The sequence below is a fragment of the Lygodium microphyllum genome, chromosome 15 (genome assembly GCF_053477565.2).
Source record: "Lygodium microphyllum isolate KBCC chromosome 15, Lygodium_microphyllum_v1.1.10, whole genome shotgun sequence".
NCBI classification, from domain to species: Eukaryota; Viridiplantae; Streptophyta; class Polypodiopsida; order Schizaeales; family Lygodiaceae; genus Lygodium; species Lygodium microphyllum.
The window spans coordinates 58,780,960-58,804,982 of NC_141149.1; the positions used below are offsets into that span (position 1 = coordinate 58,780,960).

The 24,023-nt window shown below is 41.6% G+C and overlaps 1 protein-coding gene across 2 annotated transcripts in view; it reads left to right on the forward strand.

The window, feature by feature from the left end:
• The first annotated feature begins 3,948 nt into the window (after positions 1-3,948).
• The window catches only part of LOC148024576 (ARM repeat superfamily protein), a 70,458-nt gene continuing 50,383 nt past the window's right edge, over positions 3,949-24,023 (forward strand). For both annotated transcript variants that reach the window (XM_087694197.1, XM_087694198.1), the window contains exons 1-2: positions 3,949-4,137; positions 4,236-4,423. The gene's annotated coding sequence lies outside the window, so the exon portion shown is untranslated. The remainder of the gene's footprint in view (positions 4,138-4,235; positions 4,424-24,023) is intronic.

Genomic DNA, 24,023 nt, shown 5'->3' on the forward strand with positions numbered 1-24,023 from the left:
GGACAATAGTCCAAAAACTGGCTTTACCACCAAATGGGAAGTATTTGATTATATCATCATGCCATTTGGATTGAGTAATTCGGTACAATCTTCCCCCCCATCCATGGGTGAGCACATTCCCCATGCATGCATTTCTTTAATTTTATTCTCTTGGTACTCAAATCACAAAAGACATATGAAAAATAGGCCACACATTTCTCTTCCTTACATTGCTCATCTTTCCCAATTCTTTTCTCCAAAGTGAATTATTTTTCCTAAAGATAATATCTAAAATATCAATCCTAATCTAATCAAGATGTACATCAATAAAATAATACTTCCAAGCCTTTATAAATTAGCTTGCAAATAATCACTAGCACTTGTGTGCATACAACCATTGTGCTAAGAAGTGTGCATCCAAAATAAAATAAATCCATGCTAGTCAATGGCCAATAAATTCTCTGCACACTATAAGTTCTCTTTGATAAAATAATATATTCCTTTAATAATATGTTGTACCAAGTATAAATCACATTAGTCCTTGCCATTTAACTACCAAGCATGAGAAGTAGTGTTATATGTAATCCTATGCATGACAAGCTATAATCATGCAACAATTTAATAATATTGAAAATCCACAAAAATAATTTAAATCGCAGCAAATTTCCTTCTAATTTTAATAACAAAATCTCAAAAGCTAGAACGCTTCTCTCTCCTCCTTCACCTCACTCCCTCCATAAGAAAATCACCTCACAAGAAAATAGGGACATCCTAAATTTTGCATTGGTTATATAAAAAAGGGAGGAATGATGATTCTCCTAATTATAAGTTTAGCAAGACTACTTCTATCTTGAGGTTAGGAAAACCCTATGTCTCTTACCCCCTTCCTCTCTTTTCTCTTGGTGGTTGAGTAGTTGAGCTTCAATTTGGGGTAGGGTGATAGTGCTTAGAGAGGCTCTCGATGTATAGGGAAGGGGCATCAATAGGAACCATCCCTTTTAAGTGTATTTTTTGAGGTATGGTTGTCTTGGATCCCATGGAGGGAGGTTGTATTCGATCTTGTGCTAAATTGTAGGTAGAGAGAGAACTCTAAGGATATTGAGATAGAAATGATGCCTAGCATTTATCCTTTCATTAGAGCTCATAGAAGCAAGAGAGGGTGTTTCTAACCATGATGCAAGAGTAGTCCCAATAAGGTTATGATTAGGAGATTCATGATCCCTCCCTTTTTGCTACAACCAATGCATATAAGGCATCCTTTATTTATTAACACTCCTCATGAGCTTATGTTTAGGAGATTCACGATCGCTCCCTTTTTACCACAAACAATGCAAAACATGGTATCCTTTTTTTTGTGAGTGTCCTTAGAAGTCGAGGGAGTGATGCAAAAGAGGAAAGAGAAGCCTTCCACCTTTTGAGATTTTCAAGGAAGGAAGAGGCATGCTTTAGAAGGTTTTAGGAAAGATTACGACAGTCTTGAATTATCCTTATCTCCTGAATTTTTGTACTAAGGGGTTAAATGAGTGAAGGTGAGAGTTTATAGAGGTAGAGGTCCCTTTGAAGGAGAAGCCAAGCCAAATAGTGAAGGTGAGAGCCTTTAGAGGTAGAGGTCCCTTCGAAGGAGAAGTCAAGCCAATTAATTTTTTGTAATAGGAGGTTAAATGAGGGAAGGTGAGAGTTTCTAGAGATAGAGGTCCCTCCAAAGGAGAAGCCAAGCCAATTAGAGAGCTTAACAATCGAGCCTTTATGAGGTTTTTAAAAAGACTCCCTTATTATCGTAATTTGGGTGACTTACTTTATGATGATGTGTTAGGATGAGAGGGAGGTTGTCTATGATCTTGTTGACTCACCCCGCCCCACATATTGGTGTAGAGCATTGAGATGAGGATGGATTCTCTACATCACCTTTACAACCATATCAATGACTTGCCTTCATGATGGGATAAAATTGTCATCCTCTTGTGATGGTTTGAGGGTTGAATCTCATGCCAAAGTGGTGTTGCTAATAGTTTGGTGACATTTAGTTGGGCTACCATCAAACTAGGTGGCCTTTATAAGGAAATAGATGTTATCACAAAGGCTCAAAGGTGACCTTACAAATGGCATTGGCCTTATTATGAAAGCGTACTATCAAGTTTTTGAGCTTAAAGCCTTGTAACTAAGGCTTTACAAAAAAAGCATAAGCTTAATGCCTTATAACCAAGACTAACTATTTTTTACCTATTATGGAGGCCTACTATCAAGTTTTTGACCTTAAATCCTTGCAACTAAGGCTTTACAAAAAAAGCATAAGCTTAATGCCTTATAACTAAGACTAACTATTTTTGACCTATTATTCTTATTACTATAGGTCTTAACCTATTATTCTATTACTATAGGTCTTAACCTTATTGTTTATGGTATTTTGAGGGATGTAATGCTTTGAAATTTTGGATCAATAGACATAGGGATCAAAAATTAAGATTTTAATAATTGCTTAATAAAGATTTAGCTCCATAGCTCTTGTAACCCTTTTTTTTGGAATGTTACTTTCGCACAAAAGTTAAGGTTTGGTGGCACTTGTTTTACAAAAGTTTATTATGTATATGGATTTCTTAAGTTGTAATTGTACTTTTTCTCATAGGTGTGACTATATGTGTTCCTTCAACATTCTTGATGACTTTAAGATTGGAGATACTCAATGTCTTATAATAAAATTTAAAGATTGGAAATACTCAATGTCTTATAATAAAAGCTATAATTAATTTAATATTTAACTAATATTCATAAATTATATTTAAGGTCTATATTTTGAAAGTGCTCATATTGTATATTTTAACTTGCTTTAATAATCAATTGGTCTCATTTTGGAATGGCTTAACTAGTTGTCGACATAAACAATGTGGCAACCTCTCAATGCAATGATTCATATCCACAATTGATCGACAAAACAAACAACAATTAGGTTGTCATCCTTTACATGATGACAAAGGAAATGACAATTAAGTCAAGTTTTTGATGCCTAAAAATTCCAAAAATGCATCTTAATTCCTACTAATTTATGTTTGTTATTGGTTTGTAGGTAATATATTCATCTCATCATCATGTATCCAATGTGCTTCCTTGTGTAGGTTTCCACTTGAGCACTCGTAGTTGGTTATGTCTCCTATGAGATTGAATTATGGGCTATGTCCGTTTAACTTTTCAAACTATGTGTATTTGGAGATTTTGCTGCATCTAAACTCGTTTCTTATAGCCAAGAAATTATAGTTTTCCATAGTCTATGGCTTCATGTCGTAAATTATATTTATTCACTATCTTCAAAACAATTCTCGTATATTGCTAAAAAAAGTATAATGTGCATAATATTTGTATGACACACATGCTCACATGTAGATTTTAAGGACGTGGTGTTGCTTAGACATGGTTCTTGCTTCACCAAACACACAAAAGGTACTTAGTCTTACTTAAAGTGTTTCCAAAGTTTTGGATCTAGATTTCATTAGTGCTAAATCTTTTTGACTTTTCTATATTAATTCGCAAGAAGTATGATCATTATATCATTTGCACATGGGTAGCAAAGAATGAATAGAGGCTTTCACGCATTCCACTTGGGCCGAATGGGAATTTGCTTCCTAACATCCACATGAAATGCACAGATTAACAATAACATACATGATGCGTCCATTGCCCTGTGTTATTAATCTCGAGGTGTAATTAGGGAAATAATGAAGCCCTTTAAAACGAGAGAGGGAGAAGGAAAAAACGTAGGGGAAACTTTTTTCCCCTTAACCATTACTTAAGCATTGCATCCAAGGGCAGCCCCTTAACCATCACTATGGCATCCCTTACATGCAAAATAAAAAATACAAAACATTAGCAATTTGATGAAAGGATCGAAGCTAAATAACACCCCAAAATGGAAAAATATAATTAGCTATTATGATGAAAGCATCAAAACCCCCCTAAAAAAAAGGGAAAAAACCCAGAATGGAAAATATAATGTCAATGTGAGTACCTTTGAGGACCTTCAGGTGCGCTGTTGGAGCTGGCTATGGCGATGGCCTCCTTTTAGGTCGGCTTTTCTACCATTTCAGTAGTAACTTGTCTTCCGACTATTGTCCTCCTCCTGCCTGTGTGCGAAAACAGGCCGTTTATCTGATTTCCCGTCTCTCTTCGGTGAGTATCCCAGCTTCCATGGCAACTTTTGTCCGTTTAGGGTTGGGATCATCAGTGTTTAACTCACTTTCCATTTGTCTGGACTGTCAATACTGCAGAAACACCTCCTATCAAGCGCTTCAGCTCTCCTGTAATGGACCTGCTGTCTAGACGAAAAAGGATCAACGAAGAGTTTGCAAGTAGATGCGATCTGTACTGTTGAATCCATAGTTAAAAGATTCTCTAGCTTCAGCGGCTACCTTTAAGGTATTTCGTGTTGAAGGACCGAGCGTGAATCAATATTCAAGTAAGTTGAGGAACTCCTCGCGCAGTTTTCCATTTCCCTGCAGCTGGCAAGGCATATAAATAAGCTTGATGCATTGCATTTCATCTTTATGTCAACACGTCTTGCCTTCCAATAGACGGGCAAAAGTCTGCATGTTCTGGAAATGCTATACAATGCATTTTAAGCCAGGTACTTGAAATGCTTGATCAGTCAGATGATCGTGGTACATGTGGCCACATTGTGTTAGTGATTTGCATTAGCTCCTTAATACACGGATTGCAAGTAGAAGTGTGATAGTGTTAGGTGTAATGGGAGCCAGCTTTGCATGTATGACAGGTGTTCTCACAAGCTCAGTGCTTGTAGGATCCAGGCCTCAAACTCATATTTTGCTCATTAAGTGCAGTTTGAATGGTCGTACAACAATGAAGTCATTGTGTATCATGTTTGACACATCTGAACAATATGGCACAGAGTAAGAAAATGTCTTCTTCCTCCCCAAACAATAGTTAGAAAAGGTTGTCCCTTCTAGCGGTTGGGATAAAGAGACAGAGGATTGATGCTTGGGTCTAGCTATATTGTGATTACTTTAACCAACTAGACAAGTGTAGGAGATTGGATACAAATTTCAAGCTTTTTCTAGAGTATTGTTTGGGCCTCTCAGGCACAGCTTTGTTGCTTGGAGAATGAAGCTATATACTGTTGATGCTCTGCAAAAGCTCTGTTCCTAAGACAGGCAATGCATTTGTATGGTTGTTTGGTGGGGACTTGACTTGGAGGCTTTGCATGAAAGGCAGGTTACATTGTATGGGATCCTGAGCACCACAGTTATTACTTGGGAATGAAAGTTCTAAACTGCCAATGACTGCTCAGATAGAGCTCTGATCTGGCTGTACCTTAGAGACCTGAATGACCTGCATAATGATTCTCATTAGAGGGAAATGCAGATTAAGATGCAAAATGCAGGGTGCAGGCTTATGTTGGAAGTAGATGATCAACCAAGGCTAGATGCTAACTCCTCTGCAAATGAGAATTATAAAGCAATGAATGATGCATGGGAGGTGGTACTGATGTGCTGCATATATGGAGGGAGCATCACAAAATAAAAAACTTCGAAGGCTGTAGGCATAAACATCCCATATCTAAGTGGACAGAAAACTGCTGAATTCCCAAATTTGCCATCGTGGAACTTGCAAAACAGCAGCCAATGAGCAAATGAAACATGAAATAATAATAACGAATGGGAGGTGAGGTTGAAGAACATACAAAAACAAAAAACTTAAACTAACATTAACTGCCTCAAGCAGAGGGCTCAAATATCTCCACATAGCTGAATGGACCAAACAGCAGCTAAATCCCCAACTTTTCTATGCTGGAGCATCACCCAATTTTAAGAAGTCTTGTCCATGAGCAAATGAATGTGAAGGAAATATTTATCGCATCTACATGGTTCAAATTTTGTACTGCATGGCTGTGCATTTCTTAATTTGAGGTGACCAAAACCGTGCTAGCATTATCATACTTTTTTATCCATGCATAAAGCAAACTAGAACATCATAATATCTATGCTTGTGCCATCCTTGTAAGAACTCTACTTTGGAAAGTGCACATTTAGCTCCATCTCTTCATCTAAAATGCTCTCAAGTGTTTTTCCATTGGAGGGACCCTTTTCCACAAAAAGGGAAGGAGGCATGCATCTTAGGATGGTATATATAAAAACAAAGGGTTTGAGGCATTTCCTTGATAAAGAGTAAGACAAAGGTGAATGTGACTTGTTGAGTCTCAGTACTTGCTTATCTTGACTAGAAAGACTCATAAAATCTATGCGATTTGTTGCCTAGAACCTAATTTTTCTACACTCATGGTGATATCAAACCAAGTCATTTTGAAAGATGATATCAATGTGAATTTCTAGATCTATTACTCCATCATTCTCAATAGTAGAATTGAAGGACTCTTTTTTAGATAGTTTTGTTCAAACCAATGTCAAAAGTAGGTGCGGGGATGGAAGTGTAGAAGGTTGGTGTAATAGATTGCACAATATGACTGAGAAGAGAAAATAGAAAAAAACAAAAGAACATTTTGAAGTGAGAACTAAGAGATATGCTTGGGAAATCGAATCCATATACCAAGTACTAGACAATTGTGTACAATAATGAGATAAGGAATAGAGAGGATAGCCAAACACAACATAGATCGCACACAGTACGAGTTCACATGCAGTGTCGAAAGTAATTAATCACAAAATTGGCAAAAAAAAACAGGAGAATCAACCAATCAAGGATGGATAGAGGCTGAAAACCATGTTGCCTAGCTTAGAAAAGCACAAGATGTTACAAACACAAATGTTGCAGATCAAAATGAAATTAAGCCAACATTAAATGCAGTTAATAAAAAAATGCAAAAAATGAAAAATGCATGTAGCCATTTAGAAACCCTTCACCCTTCACCCTTCACTTGCAGTTTGCATTTTTTGTGTTTTTGCGTTTTGCGTTTAGGGTTTGCAGCCCCAAAAAGGGGCGCCATCCTAGACAGACTATGCCTATTTACAGGCCACTCTATCATTCATTCCTCACGGCTAATTCATTCAGTCCGTCACCTCTTCTCTCCAACCTCTCCACTACCCTCACACCCCTTTAAGAGGACATTGCGGTTCGTGGTTCGTGGCTATCATTATCATCTTCCTTGTGCTACGGCACCCTTGTTCCCTTGTATCACATTCACTCCATGATTCAGAACTTCATCATTCCATTCATCAGAGTTTCTTCTCTCTTCTCTTCTCTTCTCCATGGTTTTGCCATGTTTACTTCGTGTTCCTCCCCGCAAACCCTACTGTCTCGTTGGTACGCCATCTTTTGACATGGTATCAAAGCTGGGTCTGCTCAAACAGCGGCAACGATCCTCCACTCTAGTGAAGGCAAAGACCAAGGCATCCACTTCTCTTCTTCTTCCGTTGCATCAAAATCTCGTTTTTGTAGGTTTCAGGTGTTTTCAGCTTGCTGGCCACACCCCTTTCGCGGAGGACATTGCAGTCTCAGCTTTTTCTTGTTGTCATGTACAGTTTGGCGTCTATTTCCAACCTTCAACCCCCAGTTTGCAGCTGTTTATAGTAGAGAGACTGCTGCTGATCACTTTCCATTCAGAAAACAATCTCGTTTTTGTAGATTTGAGGTATTTCAGCTTGCTGCCCACACCTCGGATGCGGAGGACATCGTGGTCCAAGCTGGCCGTTGCTGTCTACAACAGTTTGGTTCTTGTTTCCAGCCTATCACACATTGTTCGGAGCTGATTTTAGCATGCTGACTGCTATTGCTGGTTTTTTCCTGCGTTTTTAGTATTTCTCTCTCCTCACCTGCGTTTTTCTATTGGTTGCAACCTCTTACTGTTGGTAGCATCCTCCTTCCACTGGCAGCTCACTTTCAGCCCTCTGCCCTTCCACCCCTTGTGGCGAACATTGCGGTTTGTGCTTCACATTGCCCTTACACCCCTTGAAGCGGACATTGCAGTTCGTGGTTTGTGGTTGATCTCTTCTACCTCTTCCTTCTTCAACAAGGCACATTGGTATCCATGGCTTCTTTACCAATAGATGACTAGACTATTGGGTGCTCCTACTGTGGCATGAATGGTCATCCCACCGAAGATTGCCGACTTCAATCTTTACTCCCTATCCCATCGAAGTATATGTGTCTTTCCCCAGGCACTCCTTGTGCCACATCTCCTTTCTGGGCCATAGAGATCGTTTTGCATCGGCTATAAGAGTACTATGCTCAAGGCAATAAGGCGCATCCAATGCGCACTAAGTCCTTTGAAGCACAGGGAGGATCAATTGGCGCTAGGACCTCTTGGAGATTGCCGCAATGCTAGCGGTAGTCTTCCCTTACCTCTTTTTGAGTCCAATGGCTCTCCCGGTCTGTGGTCTTGCAGTCCGCTTCATAGAGAGACAATGATTGTTGGATACCGTCTCCTCGATAATCCGCTCCTCGAGACAATGGTTGTTCGACTCCTTCCTCTCTTTCGGCTTCACACTCCGCTGCACTGAGAGCCAGTGGCTATCCCTTATCCTTGGCTTCGGGGACTGCGATTTGCTCCCTCGACCATGAGCCTTCTCCTCCACCCTTGTCTCCTCAGGATCGAAAGGCCACCTTTGAGAGTTCTTTGACCCCCTAGATACCTTCTTCGGTATGCTCAACGACACTTTCTTCGGCATTAGATGATACAGAGTGTGTGATCCATGAGTTTTTGGATTCCCTATCTATCTCAGAGGGGGATTCTAGAGGGATGATCTCTTTTCACTCTTTGAGAGAGCTACTACTCCTCCTTCTACCCTTGGATGGAGTGAGTCTCTTCTAGCGGTCATCTCACCTATTGATTCCAAGGATCTGGAGGATCTACCTAGATCAGGGTCTTGGAGGTTCAGCCGCGAGTTGGTGACGAGGCCTTCATATTCCTTCATACATGGATGCACAGAGCTAGTGGCTTCTCTCTCGAGGTTGAGTTTCAGGTTCTCCAGTTCACTTTGTCTACTGCTCTTTACTGCAGGTTACCTTTCAGCTGGAAATCTTGGATCTTAGGGATCCTCTACATCTTCTTCCTTCTCTTCTTCTTGCCTCAGTCACTTGGTCAGCATGGAGCCAGCTCGCGAGATCGAGCATGGGCATATCCTTATGGTTCTCGACACCACACAAAGTCCACATTCCTCCTATGCATTGCATGATTTCATCATCTTTGTACTAGGGCGCTTGGGCAAATGAACAATTTCCCCACGAGGAACACTTTCCATGTGGCACCTATTGCATGAGCATTCCATCTCTACCTCACTCTCCTCTTTTTTCCCTTTTTTGGCGTGAGAGGGGGTGTTGAGAAACCCTTCACCCTTCACCCATAGTTTGTGTTTTTTGTGTTTCTACGTTTTGCATTTAGGGTTTGCAGCCCCAAAAAGGGGCACCATCCTAGACTAACTATGCCTATTTATAGGCCACTCTCATTCATTCCTCATGGCTGATTCATTCAGTCCGTCACCACTGCTCTCCAACCTCTCTACTACCCTCACACCCCTTAAAGAGGACATTGCGGTTCGTGGTTCGTGGCTGTCGTCATCATCTTCCTTGTGCTACGACACCCTTGTTCCCTTGTATCACATTCACTCCATTGATGCAGAACTTCATCATTCCATTCATTAGAGTTTCTTCTCTCTTCTCTTCTCTTCTTCATGTTCGCCGAGTTTACTCCGTGTTCCTCCCCGCAAACCCTACTCTCTCGCTGCTGGTACCTCATCTTTTGACAGTATCAGCATAAAAACAGGCTGAAAATCCTTCGAAACTGGTTGCCCAGATGCAGTAGACAAAGGAAAGCAGATCAACACTAGAAAAATATGAGGACAAACTGTCCATAGCACACCCGTAGTCCAAACAAGGACGCCTAATATCACTTAGAAGTGGGTGCAACAACGGATGTATGGAAGACTGTTTTTGTAGAGTGCACAACATGCAAGAAAAGAAAAACAAAAGAACATTGTAAACAAAGAACTCAGAGATATGCTCAAGAAATGGAATCCGTATACCAAATATGAGATAGCTGTGTACAATAGTTGTTGGGGTGTAAAGGCCCTTTTATTCACCTTCGTTATGTATTATTTAGTTGTACATGTGAATGCACCCTTACATGCCCTAAGTATAAATACATTTTATTCTTTGTGTACCAACACATTGTTGGTACACGCAAATTGTATCATACTCTTCTCTCTCTCTCTTTCTCTCTCACTCACCTGCTCACTTCTTCAGTTGCTGCTCATCCTCTCAACCACTAGTATCAAAGTCCAACGCTTTGAATGCTTCCCGAGACCAAGGTGTAGCTGATAGGTTGTGCAGGTAGTTCGAGCCAAAAGGCTTGTGGAGCATAGGTCGTTCTGAAGACCAGCAAGGGCGAGCGACCAATGGGCGCTATGTGTGGCGACAGGAGTGACCAGCATGGAGGCTAGGTGCCACGTGTAGATGCATGCAGCGTGGACTAGATGGGAGTTCGTGGCGACCAACAAGGTGGTAGGTCCAACGGGCGTCAACTAGGTGATTGCGACCAGGTGTCAATAGGCGCATACGGTTGGATGGACACCAGCGGGCAGCGACTAGGTGTGGGGTGGATGCCAGTGGGCAGCAACCCGCACACGCAGCGACGGCCAGGTGGTCGTGTCAGTCATGTGATCGGAGGGTCAACCGGAACAAACCCCTCCCCCCTCAACACCCACCCACCCACCCTCGGTCACTTTAAAAAAAAAAGGAAGAAATCAGGAATTTCTTTAATTTCAGTGCATTTACTCTTGTGTTCGTGATAAAAATTGCTGTAACTTCTTCCAGTTCTGACATTAAGAGTTTGATGGAAATCAAACGGTTTGATGGTCAGGGCTTTGACCTTTGGAAAGACCGTATGTAGGGCATATTGTTCTTAAAGGATTGTGAGGATGCTTTGCAGGAAGATAAACCTGCACAAATGTCTGATGCAGATTGGGGAAGAGTTAATAATAAAACTGTGGCTTATATTAAGATGGGTGTTAGTAATGACATTTTGACAGACATTAAGGGCTTAGATTAATGGTAATGCAATATGGGAAAAGTTGAAGACTACCGATGAGATCACCACACCTATTAATCAGGTGCGCATTTAGTGCGCAAGTTGGTGAATATGCGAATGGATGAGTCCAAGCCTGTAGTTGAGCACTTGAGTGCATTTACTAGCGTTTTAAATGAGCTAAAGGATGCCAATTTGGATTTTGATGATAAGTTGAAGGCGATCTTTTTGATCATGACATTGTCTGATTGTTGGGAGACCTTGGTGGTTTCTCTTAGTAATAACCCCAATCTCTCATATGATGGTGTCACGTGTGAGGGGTTCAATCTTGAATGAAGAAATTAGATGTAAGTCTAGTGGAGAAGGCAACAACTCAGCTTATAATGCTAGAGGCATGGCTGAAAAGAAAAATGCAAATGCCAGATAGAGAAGCAGAATTAAGAGCAAAGGAAAGGAAAAAAGTGATATTACCTGCTATCAATGTGGTCGAAAGGGCCACAAGAAGCCTGATTGTAGGTACTACACGGGTACTACACGAAGGAATAAGAGAAAGAAGAAAGTAGGAGACAAAAAAGAGAAAGAGAATAAGCCAGATGTATTTGAGGTAGCCAAAGGCAAGGAAAAGGCCAATGTGGCCTCCAGTGTAGTCACGGAGGAGCTCTTGGACATAGAGGTTGATGTATTATGTGCAGTTGATTATGATACCCTTGTATGTCACTTACCAAGGGTGATGTGATTGATGCACTTTTGTCAGTTGATGATGGTGTCACTCAAACTTGGATTGTAGAATCTAGTGCCTCTTTACATGTAACTCCTTGCTTGGAGTGTTTAGCTATGTTTAATGTAGGTAGTTATGGAAAAGTATACCTTGGAAATAACCATGCTTGCAGCATTGATGGGATTGGCAGTGTACACTTGTCTTTAGATAATGGGCAAGAGCTAGTGTTGAAAGATGTCAGATATGTGCCTGGCATCAAGGAAACCAAATCTCAAGTCTGATTCTTATGCAATGAGTCAAGCTAAGATTGCATAGCCCTCTCCCAAGAGTGACAATCACCCCTGTGCATAGCCTCATCATAAGTGAGAGGCTCTCCTACATTTGTAACCAGTACATAATCCATAGATGGCGCAAAACGGTCAGGAGATGTTAGACATGCTGATGCTAGACAGGATGTCGGTTAGGCAGCAGAGCTTGGGTTGAGGCGTTCTACTAGAGATAGATATAAAAAAGGACTTGATGTCCTTACTTCTCTGAAGAGGGTTGATGGAAAAGGCTCTAAACTTGAGTTTTGTAATGAGTGTCAGTTTGGAAAGCAAATAAAAAGTTCCTTTTACTCAGGTGTGTCTCGTAAGTCCAATGTCTTGGACTTAGTGCATTCTAATGTATGTAGTATGCCCGTGAAATCGTTGGGTGGTGCTGCATATTTTGTCTCCTTTATTGATGATTGTTCCAAGAAGATTTGGGTGTACTTGTTGAAAAAGAAAAGTGAAGTGTTTGCTGTTTTTAAAACTTTTCATGCATTTGTGACCACTCAGACAAGTAGAAAGTTGAAATGCTTGAGAACTGATAATGGGGGTGAGTTTATATCTATTGAGTTTAAGTCATAGAGACAGGGAACGCCCGTTCCGGCACATAGGAACGGATTAACGCGTTCCGAGGGGTTCGGGCCAAGGAAACGCTGGCGAAACGTTCCAGCCCGTTTCCTAGTCCGTTCCCTCCTGTTCCAGGTCCGTTCCCTGTTTGGAACGGTCGTTCCAGGTCAAGAGTCTTTTTTTAATTTTTAACTTTTAAGTTTTTTTTTTTTGGGTCGTTGCCCACGCTGCCTCGAACTGCCCGCGTGTCGCCCGTTTCCCGCCCGTCTGTCTGGACTCTGTCGCCCGTTTCGCCTCGCCTACCTCTGTCCTCGCCTACGTCGCTGCACTCCCGTTTCGCGCCCGTCTGTCCTCGAGGCTCGCCTACGTTGCTGCACTCCCTTCTGTCCGTCGCCTGCGCCCGTTTCGCCTGCGCCTGTTTCGCCTACGTCGCCTGCGCGTGTCTGCCTAGTCCGCTGAGCACTTGATCTGCCCAGTCCGCCTGCCGACTGTTCCCGCCCACTCTGCCTGCTCCGCGTGCCCTGCCGACTGTCCCCGCCCACTTCGCCTGCTCCGCCTGCCCTTCCGACTATCCCGCCGACTATCTCGCTTGCCCCGCCTGCCCCCACTGCCTAGGCCCTACTCCCACCTGCTCTTGGGACTCGTCTACCTCTCCCGCCTGCTTGGCCCGCCTCTCTTGCCTGGCGTGACTTCTCCCCGAGATCAGGTGAAGTCTCAAGGTCTGAGGATCATTATCTCGATTCTCAAATTTGTCATTGTCCCAAATTTGGGAGCTGAAAATGCGCCAAATTTTGGGGCATTTTCAGCAAGGAATTGTAGGCTGGAATGCCATTTGAGTCTGTCATTGCCCCAAGTTTGGGAGCTGAAAATACTCCAAATTTTGGGGCATTTTCAGCAAGGAAATGTTCAATGCAGGCTAGAATGCCCCAAATTTGTGGCATTTTCAGCAAAAGGAATGCAAGCTGAAATAGCACCAAAGTTCTGGCATTTTTAGCATTGCTAAAAATTTAACACACACATGTTGAAATTTTGGCTGCAAATTTTTGCAATTTTATTGAACTTTACTGATTATTTGTCACTTTTATATAGATGGCAGCATTGACATCTATGGGATCTTCATCATCCTCAGCAGGTACTTCGTCAACAACTGGACGAAGTCGAAGCACTACTTGGTCATGGTGGGATGAGGTAGATGTAGGGGTGCCATTGAGAGGTGGAGGGGCTCGCCCTTGGAAATGCAAACTTTGCCCTTATGCTCGCACTAGTGGGGCTGATAAAGTGAGAGCCCATCTTCTACATGAGGAGGGGAAAGAGGTGCGCTTTTGCACCAATGTATCAATTGAGAAAAGGCAGGAGTTACTTGACCGCATAGCCACATCTATGGGGAATTCACATGCCAGGAGGACGCCAAATATAGCAGTGGATCCAACAACATGGACTCCAAGACCAGCAGGGCATGGTGCTTCATGCAGAAGACCACCAGGATTAGTGGCTACGCAGCCTTCTCGTGGGCCATCAATGGCAACAGGTCGTGGTGCTAAACAGAGTTCATTGCACACTTCATTGGAACCAAAGAAAAAAGAGGAAACAGATGCAGCAGTGGCACGCTTTTTTTACTATGACTATTGCATTCAAATCAGCCAGGTCACCTTATTTTTTAAATATGGTGACAAAGATTGCAGAGTATGGACCCACATATAAGCCCCCTTCATGAGAAACTATCAGGACTACATTGCTTCAAAAGGAGAAAGTAGCCATAGAGATTGCAGCAGCAAATATTCGCAATCAATGGGTAAGAAATGGAGTGACATTGATAGCAGATGGATGGAGTGACACACGCCATAGGTCCATACATGGTATTGTTGCATATTCTCGTGGAGATGTATACTTCATTGGTAGTCATGATGCTTCAGAAACTGGAAAGAGTGCAGATGTATTGGCATCCGAGTGGTGCGAGGCAGTGCAGGCTGTTGGGGCAGAAAATGTAGTGCAGTTTGTGGCAGATGGTGAACCTACAAACAGGGCAGCAGGAAACATTTTAATGGCAATGTATCCACATATCACCTTTAGTCCATGCATGGCGCATTGCTTGAATAACTTGTTGAAGGATATTGGGGACTTGCCATGGATTGCATCTCTTGTTGTGAAAGGCAACAAGATTATCACATTTATATGTAATCATCAGTACTTGCATGCTGAGTTTCGCAAGAGAAGTGACAAAGAACTTCTTAAATACTCGGATACACGATTTGCATATAACTTTCTTATGCTTGGTCGATTGCACTATTGCAAAGGTGCAATTAGGGAGCTATTTGCTAGTGATGAGTATGAAAATTGGACTGGGGCTGCCACTGCTACTGCTGTGTTATGTAATGCATATGTTTCTGATAGAGATTTTTGGGATGAGGTTAATCGCACCAACCAAATGGTTGATCCTATTATGCACATATTGAGGCTTGCAGATAGCATGGATCCATGCATTGGGAAGATTTATGAAGGTATGGATCGCATGATTGAGAGGTTGGAGAGTTTGGAACCAAATGCAGATAGGTATGAGCAAATCAAGGAGTTATGCATCAGCAGATGGAATGAGTATGACTCTCCTATGCATGCTGCAGCATATGTGCTTGATCCTGAGTTTCAAGAAAAGATGCAAGAAAGAGGTGGTCAAGGCTTGGAACACATTGCTTGCAAGGCTTTATCCTAGCCGTGAAATGCAACGCAAAATTAAAAATCAGCTCTCTGTATATCGACAAACATTAGGGATGTTTGGTACAGAGGATGCACTAGGGGACAGGACAAATATTGGGGCTGCTTTATGGTGGGAGGACTACGGGGCAGAAGCTCCAGAGTTGCAGAGTTTGGCTATTCGTATTCTTAGCCAAACAATTAGCTCTTCTTGTTTAGAGCAACTTTGGAGCTCCTTCAATCACATTCACTCAAAGAAGAGAAATCGTCTTGGTACAATGAAGACGAATGACCTAGTTTATGTGAGCTCCAATCTTCGCTTGCTAGCTCGTACATCAGTTGCAAAGGCTGATTCTTTTATATGTTGGGAAAAAGATGACGATGATGATGATGGTGATGATGATGGGCAGGATGTTGTTCAGCAGGATGAGCATTCAGGCACAGTGGAGCCATCTTCCATGAATCAGAGCACTTAGTAGCTAGCCTTTTGGAACTTTAGAGTATTGACTTGGAAATTGGAGCTCTTGTAACTTGGATCTTTACTATTTAGGCTTTAAAGTTTACTGTTTAGTGCATATTTTGTGTTTTTGCAATGCACACTTGTTGCCAGTTGGACTTATGCAACATTGTTGATTACAGTGTTGAATTATGAATGCGACAATCCATTGCTGGTTACAATGTTTTGAATCTTTATTATTGTTGAAAGTTGAAACTTGATTATTATGTCTCTAGAGTCTAATTTCATGAATTATAATTCATGGTTGATAATAGATATGATCTGTCTCTCTAGATTCTAAGACTAGCGTTGACTCTCTCTCTCTAGATTCTAAGACTAGCGTTGACTCTCTCTCTCTAGAGGATATATATATATATATATATATATATATATATATATATATATATATATATATATATATAAGCGTTGACTCTCTCTCTCTAGAGGATATATATATATATATATATATATATATATATATATATATATATATATATATATATATATATATCCTCTAGAGAGAGAGAGTCAACGCTAGTCTTAGAATCTAGAGAGAGAGATCATATCTATTATCAACCATGAATTATAATTCATGAAATTAGACTCTAGAGACATAATAATCAAGTTTCAACTTTCAACTCCGTTCTCGTTCCCTCGCTTTGGGCGTTCCCCCCGTTCCAGGGGGTCCCGTTCCCGTTCCCGTTCCCGTTCCCTGTTCCTGGTAACTATGGTTTAAGTCCTTTTGTGACTTGCATGGAATCAAGAGGGAGCTTACAACTCCTTATAGCCCTTCTTCAAATAGTGTGGTTGAAAGATACAATAGGACTTTATGTGAAAAAGTGCGATGCATGCTCTCCACTACTAATGTCCCTTATGAATTTGGGGAGAGGCACTTAAAACCGCAGTTCACATTTGCAACCGCTCTCCAAACAGGTCCTTAAATAATGGCATCCTTGAGGAGGTTTGGTCTAGCAAATCGGCCTCATATGACCATTCATGAATATTCGGTTGTAATGCTTTTGTGCATGTTAGTGATGAGCTAAGGAGCAAACCTGACCCAAAACCCACCAAAGATATTTTCATGGGCTATGGTGATAAGAGTGAATTTGGCTACAGAGTGTGGTTACCTTAGTCCAAGAAATTTATTCGCAGCTGTAATGTTATGTTTAATGAGGCAAAATTGTTGAAAGGTACTTTACCCTCTAATGAAGATATGAAAAAGGTCAAATTTCAGAATTTACAGCCACCTATTACTTCAAATAATGAGCCTCATGATGCTGTACCACAGGTTGAAATTGATGATCAGCCGGTTATTTTTGAGCCAGATGATGATGGACAGCAAATAGAAGCACAAGGAGGTCATGGACAGCACGATAGATTTTGCTGATTATGAAAATGTAGGCGTTGGTAATGAAAATGAAGGTGCTGTACAGCAAGAAGAGCATGCTGAAAATGGCTTACAACAACTAATAAATGCTGAAAATAACATACCTCCAGATGTAGATCCAATTTCTGAAAATGTAGATCATTGGGTACGTAGGTCTACACGTTTAAGAAGGAAGCCACATAGGTACGACTCCTCTTTGCACTATGTGATGCTTATAGATGAGGGTGAGCCTCTTACCTATAAAGAGGCCAAGTCATGCAAACTCAGTAGTAAGTGGGAGCTCGCTATCCAGGAAGAGATTAAATCTCTGTATGTCAATGATACTTGGGATCTTGTGTCATTGCCCAAAGGAAGAAAGCCTCTTCCAAACAAATGGGTTTACAAAATAAAGACGGTTGATGGGAAACCCAAGTACAAGGCAAGACTGGTTGCCAAAGGGTATGTACAGAAGGAAGGGATTGACTTCCAAGAGGTCTTCTCACTTGTCGTGATGACGACCACTCTACGCGTGCCTTTTGCTCTCACTGTTGTAGTGGACTTAGAGTTGTACCAAATGGATGTGAAAACAACTTTTTTGCATGGTGACATTGATGAGGAAATCTACATGAAACAGCCTGAGGGCATTGTAGTTCCTGGAAAAGAGCAGATGGTGTGTAAACTAAAATGCAGCTTGTATGGGCTGAAGCAAGTACCACGGCAGTGGTACAAACAGTTTGACACTTTTATGCTCTCTCGTGGGTTTTCACGCAGCCATGCAGATCATTGTTTGTACATGAAAAAGGATACAGATGGCAGCCCCATCATACTTGTTTACTTCATGCCTTATGTACTAATCTTACCACCACGATCAAGTCTTAGTCTAAAGATGATACATAGTCTTTCTCTTTACCAACTGCATCAACTCTTGAAACTTCTCAAATGTCTTAGCTCTGGACCTCAAGAAACAGTCCCAAGTGTGCATCAATTATGAGCACAAGATAAATAGCTATTAGCCTTGCCAACAACAATGTGCATTGGGTTTGTCTAAATGTGTGAACAAGATCTAGAGAAAAAGTGGTGGAAAAGGTTCATAGTGGCAAGTGCTACTTGCCCCCTAGGCAATTCATTCAAGGTGTTGAAGGATCTATCTAAACATAGTTTAACCCCTCCATGATATGTGTAGAGAGATGCTCTCCCACAAAAACACAAAAACACAAAAACAATCGTACGACAAATGCACAGACTGATACAAAATACAATTACTGTTAGGGTAATATAGAGACAGTGAACACAATGAATAATGAAGAATGAATATTGAATAGAATACAATGCTCAATGTAGCAAACACACTATGTAGTAAAGAATATAGACCCTTGAACTTATGTGTCTTGAGGATCAAGGCAAAGAGTATGAGTTGAAGAGAGTGTTATACTTTGACGGATCTCGAAACGTAGCAACAGCCTCCATGAGGTGTATGGAAACAACAAATGCAACAGTGGATGCTGGATCAATTATAGACGAGCAAAGGAGAGAGAATTGCAAATGCCGGAACTGATGATGATGTGGTAGTTGGCAGTGGACTTGGAATAGCAAAACGCAATTGGGCAATGACGTGGTAGACAAAGATGGTAGTAGAAAATACCAAATGCAATGTGGTTGATTGTTGGGTTTGACTCACGCCTATGCTCACAGAGGAGTGTCGGTGATCCTCAGTAGGACACTTGGGGCACATTTTACTTTCCTTACGAGAGGTTTTTCCACAATAGAGACGAGAATGCTAGCACAACAACAAGCTTTTTTAAACATTGTGCTGAATATCACTCAAGTGGAAGAAGAAGAAACAATCAATGGGCTCAAAAGGAAATAAGAACTCACAAGGAGAGCATTAAGATGTGATCTCCATGAAAAGACACCTAGGGATTATACCAGCCTAAGTGTGGAAGAGCAAAGGCAACATTTGATCAAGGCAGAGTTGTCTAGGCATGAGCTTGACATGTTGGGATTTAGGGAATAAGAGCAGCAAATACAACCCCCTACTAAGGTTCGTGTAGAGACAATTCTTGAAGAAGGGTCTGATTTTGAGCAAGAGAATGATGAGGAAGAGCAGCCCAACGTGCCAAGTCCACCCCCACAACTAGAGTCGCAAGTAGAAGCACATGACAAAGACCCCATTGCCCCATAGAGTACAGAAACCTCTTAGATGAGAAAAGAGGTGCTATGATTTTGAATGATGAGGGAAGGAGGGTGATGTCTCATATAAGAGAGTTGTGTCAACAAGTATTTAGGCACAACATTTGGACCATTGGAAGAATATACCAGAGGGGAGTAAGGACTATGTAGTGGCATCTTTGCATTCTAACTTTAGGCGTTTGTTTTCTTTGGATTTAAAGGCACATTGTTGCTCTAATGTCATGTGGCTTTCTATTTCTTTCTCATATAGGCCCCGCAGATTTCTGTCACCGTGTCTTGCCTTCAAGGTCTCTTTTAGTGCTGCCACTTCCCTTGTGAATACCATCATTTGCCTTGTCTTTTCTAGTTGGAAGGCTGCAAAAGCATCCTTTTCAGCTTCTAGCTTAGCAAGTGCAGCTTCTCTCATATTTATTCACACACTGACTTTGGAGCTCTTTCACTAGATCATTATACTCCTTCGTGTTGTGCATTGTTGATGGTGCCGATGTGGTTGATATCTCAAGGTGTGGCACCTTAGGACCCTAGTCAGACTCTTCATCAGCTGCTGTTGGTCTCTTGGCTCCTATTGTTGGGACGCCTTCTGATGCTGTTGGTGTCAGCTCATGTACTTTGCCTAGTAGGTATTGCACCCATGTCATTACATTACTTTCATTGACTACTACTTCTGTGGCTCCTTGTGTTGAGGTGGTTGTGGTAGCCATGACTGATGGTAGTGCATGCATAGGGGCCTTTTCCTTACCCTCTACCACTGGTCTCTGTTTAGTCTCCTCTGCGACAACACTTGCTCTAGGCAGGTTTTCACGTGTCGAGCTAATCATGGCTAGTTCTTGGGATCGAGAGGTTTGTTCTATTGATCTTTTGATGGCAATGGCTACTTGCTTCTCCTCCTTTTGTTTCTTTTTATATTCCTCTTCAGGTTTTCTTGACTCTTCTTGAGCCCTTTATAAGTCTCTACTTTCTTCATTAGTGGGTTCTGGTTTTCTTGATGGGAATTCTCGATATAATTCTTTACCCCTCTCACTGACTGGATGGCAGGAGCCTTGCTTTTCCTGCTCATTGACCGTTCTCTCACTTGAGGTTTTTTGTTCTTGAGTTTGATGGTCAGCTTTCCTCTTCTTAGCCGCTTGCTCTACTTCTTCCTGCTAAACTTTTTTAGCTTCTTCTTCTTGCCCAAGGTTCCCTATAGAGAAAGAGACTTGAGGGCTCACTGTAATGGGTGAATGATGCTCATGGATTGGCGATTATTTTGATGTTTTCTCCACTTGCTCTTCTTTATCCATCTCTACTCGCCTTGGTCGCTAGGGATTCTTTGCCCGTGGCTCTTGGAGCTGACGTCAATACCTTAGCTGATACTTGGATTGGCGATTATTTTGGTGTTTTCTCCACTTGCTCTTCTCTATCCATCTCTACTCGCCTTGGTTGCTAGGGATTCTTCGCCCGTGGCTCTTGGAGTTGACGCCAATACCTTAGCTGATACCTGGATTGTCGTTCGGACATAGGAGCTCAGATTTACTTCGTTCAATGCCTTGACTCTAGTACTATTGAGCAGTGGTACCCTTATTTTGTTTGTGAGTGCATTGTACCTCTGGCTCTAAAAGAGAGTATGCACCATCTTATTTTGCAATCTAATGGTGGGCTCGGGGATGTTTGCTAGGCTAATTCCATCATTTGTGTACAGTTGTTGCTTATTTATCCCTAGCATGTCGTACACGTCTCTTTTTGGCCTTTTTTTTGGCTTGTCCACTAACCTTAGGGATTTCTCAACCAACTCCGGGCTAAGCACAACATTGAAATTCCATATCAATCAATCCATAAATTTCTCAGATCCTTTGATGTCAAGAAGAACAATGGTACAACGACGGTCAAACAAGGGATGTAACAAAGAGTGTGGAAGTTTAATGGTCGATTTTCATACATCCTTTACTTTTCTTTTTTCTTTTGAGACATAGACTGGGCTATGGTATGCTTGGTTTGGCCACCTAAATTTTGAGTATCTTAGGAAGGTAGTTTATAGTTATCTTGTTTGTGGATTGTCAGAGATTGAGGTGAGCCATCCATTGTAACCAGCCTTTCTTCTCAGATAGGGTGGTAAATAACTTGATTAAGTATTAATTATAGCGAGTATAAAATTCACATAAATTGAAAATGCATGCTTTATCACTTTAATCTTGGACATTGGACATTGGGTTGGCCCCAAAACTAGGGCCCCTTGCAGTATATCTTTATCTTATATTGCAAATGGAAGCAATACAACTAAGATCCTTTGATCTCCTCCACTAATCCAAGTGACTCTTGTTGTGAAAACTAACCAATATGTCTCCAAACCAATTTGCCCTTTGGTTTGCTTGGGGATTGGCTTTCACTCTATTCCGTGAAAGACAAATTTAATCCCAAATCTGATTTTGGCATGTGGGTCTCTTGAATCTTCATGAAATTCCTCATTTCAGTTGCTGGAATTCAAGTCCTAGGTCCTCAATTCTAAGCAACTGTTGTCCTTGTCACATGTTGATTAATCCTTGGTGGTTACAAATCACATCAATAACATCTCCTTGCTCTCTAACAATATCATTCTCTCTCACAATGGTTGGAATAGACTCCACTAGTCCCTAAACGTTTTTTTCACTTGCATGGGCAATGCTAAGTAGCAAGCTTCTAATCTCATTTTCGAGCATTATTTAAAAATTATTCTAGCGCTTAAAAAACTAATTTCACTAACCAAAAATTAAATTGGTCAGGCCAATTTGTTTTCCAAGTATCCCTAAGTAGTTATTGACCCTTAGCTAGCATTAATTAATGAATTAATGTCTATTCACTAATGTCACCATGGACATTAGTGGCCAATAAATTGTTCTATACCCAAATTTGACACTAGGCATCATCTAGTACCTATTAGATATAACTTGTTACAACTTTTGCCTTTGACATCCATTGCATCCTCAGGGTCCTTGGCCTATTACCATGAAATAAGTGCCACGTGCATCACATGTGCTAAACAACCTTGCACATTTGATCTTTGAAGAGAACAAGTTTGGTAGGAAACTTAGGACCCTATGATTCGACAAAGGAGGGGAGTTTGTTTCCAATGACCTAGCTAGGTTTTGTGCAGATTGCGGCATTCACTAAGAGTTTGCCAACATGAACGCACCTTAGGAGAATGCCGTATTTGAGTGGAAGAATTGTTGGCCAAGGTGTGAAGTAATTGTGCAATTAATTGATAGAGAATGAAACATGATCAATGAATTAATTGATGCACAATAACTCAATCACAAAATGAGAGGTGATGTATTAATGAGTGAGAGAGAATACAATGCTCAAAGCGATTACAATGAGAAATGCCACACTTATGTGCAAATGATACACAGAGTGTCTTTTTATAATAAAATAAATTCCTAATGGCTTAACCGTCATAGGAAATCCTAAATAAAACCCTAACTCTAGTATCACTTAGTGTTTAGGAGACTAGGGGTAACAATTGCATTTAACGATAGTTTGAATGCGTAAGCAGCCCGGATCATGGATCAAAGGGGATCAATGCATAGCCCATGAGATGGCCTAGAAGAATTATAGCGTGATCAAGATGGTGCTGATTATGATGGACCATTGACAAACATGATAGTGTCTCTTGGCTGAACTAGTGGCCACCGTTGTTCACATCCTTAATCGATCTTCTATATTGGCCGTGGTTGGTAATGACATCTTTTGAGGCTTACTATGGTTAAAGCCAAATGTGTCTTGTTTTAAGGTGTTTGGGTGTGATGCCTATGTTCACATCATGAAGAAATAGAGAGAGAAGTTTGAGCCGGCTTCCAAAAGACAGACTAAAAGAAAGAGTGGAACAGAGAGAGAGAGAGAGAGAGAGAGAGAGAGAGAGAGAGAGAGAGAGAGGAACACAGAAATCTGCAGGGAATGAATCCTGAATAAAGAGGCAGATCTGTACAAAAGGCTGTGAAAATATGCCAGCTGGAGTGTCTCACCTGCAAAGCACCAAATCTGAATGATCTGTGACCATGAGCTGGGCTGAATAAATAGGCAGCCAAATAAACAATAAAATAATCAGGTCAGCCCTCCTGCAACTGGCCGACAGGCTGCAGGCTGGTCGGCTCTAAAGAAATTAATAATGACTGCGACTGCTGCCTGTGTGCCACGTGGCACCTGCCTGACTGACCGCCCAGACTGCCCGGACTGCCCCAGAACTGCTGCAGACAGCTGGCTGTCAAAAGATGACGTAGCATGAGACAGTAGGGTTTGTGGGGAGGAATGCAGAGTGAACTTGGCAAACATGGAGAAGAGAGAAGAAACTCTGATGAATGGAATGATGAAGTTCTGAATCATGGAGTGAATGTGATACAAGGCAACAAGGGTGTTGTAGCACAAGGAAGATGATGAAGACAGCCATGAACCATGAACTGCAATGTCCTCCTGAATGGGTGTGAGGGCAGTGGCGAGGTTGGAGAGAAGAGGTGATGGACTGAATGAATCAATCGTGAAGAATGAGTGACAGAAGCAGCCTATAAATAGGCAAGAGATTGTCTAGGGTGGCGCTTGGAGGGAGGGCGTCGACTGTCTAGGGTGGTGTCCCACTGTGGGCGCCCAACCCCTTTTTGGGGCTGTCCACTGTGAAATCCTAAACGCAAAACGCGAAACCCTAAACGCAAAATGCAGAACCCAAAACTGTGGTTGAAGGGTTTCTCAACACCCCCTCTTAGGCCCAAAAAGGGGAACAAGAGAAG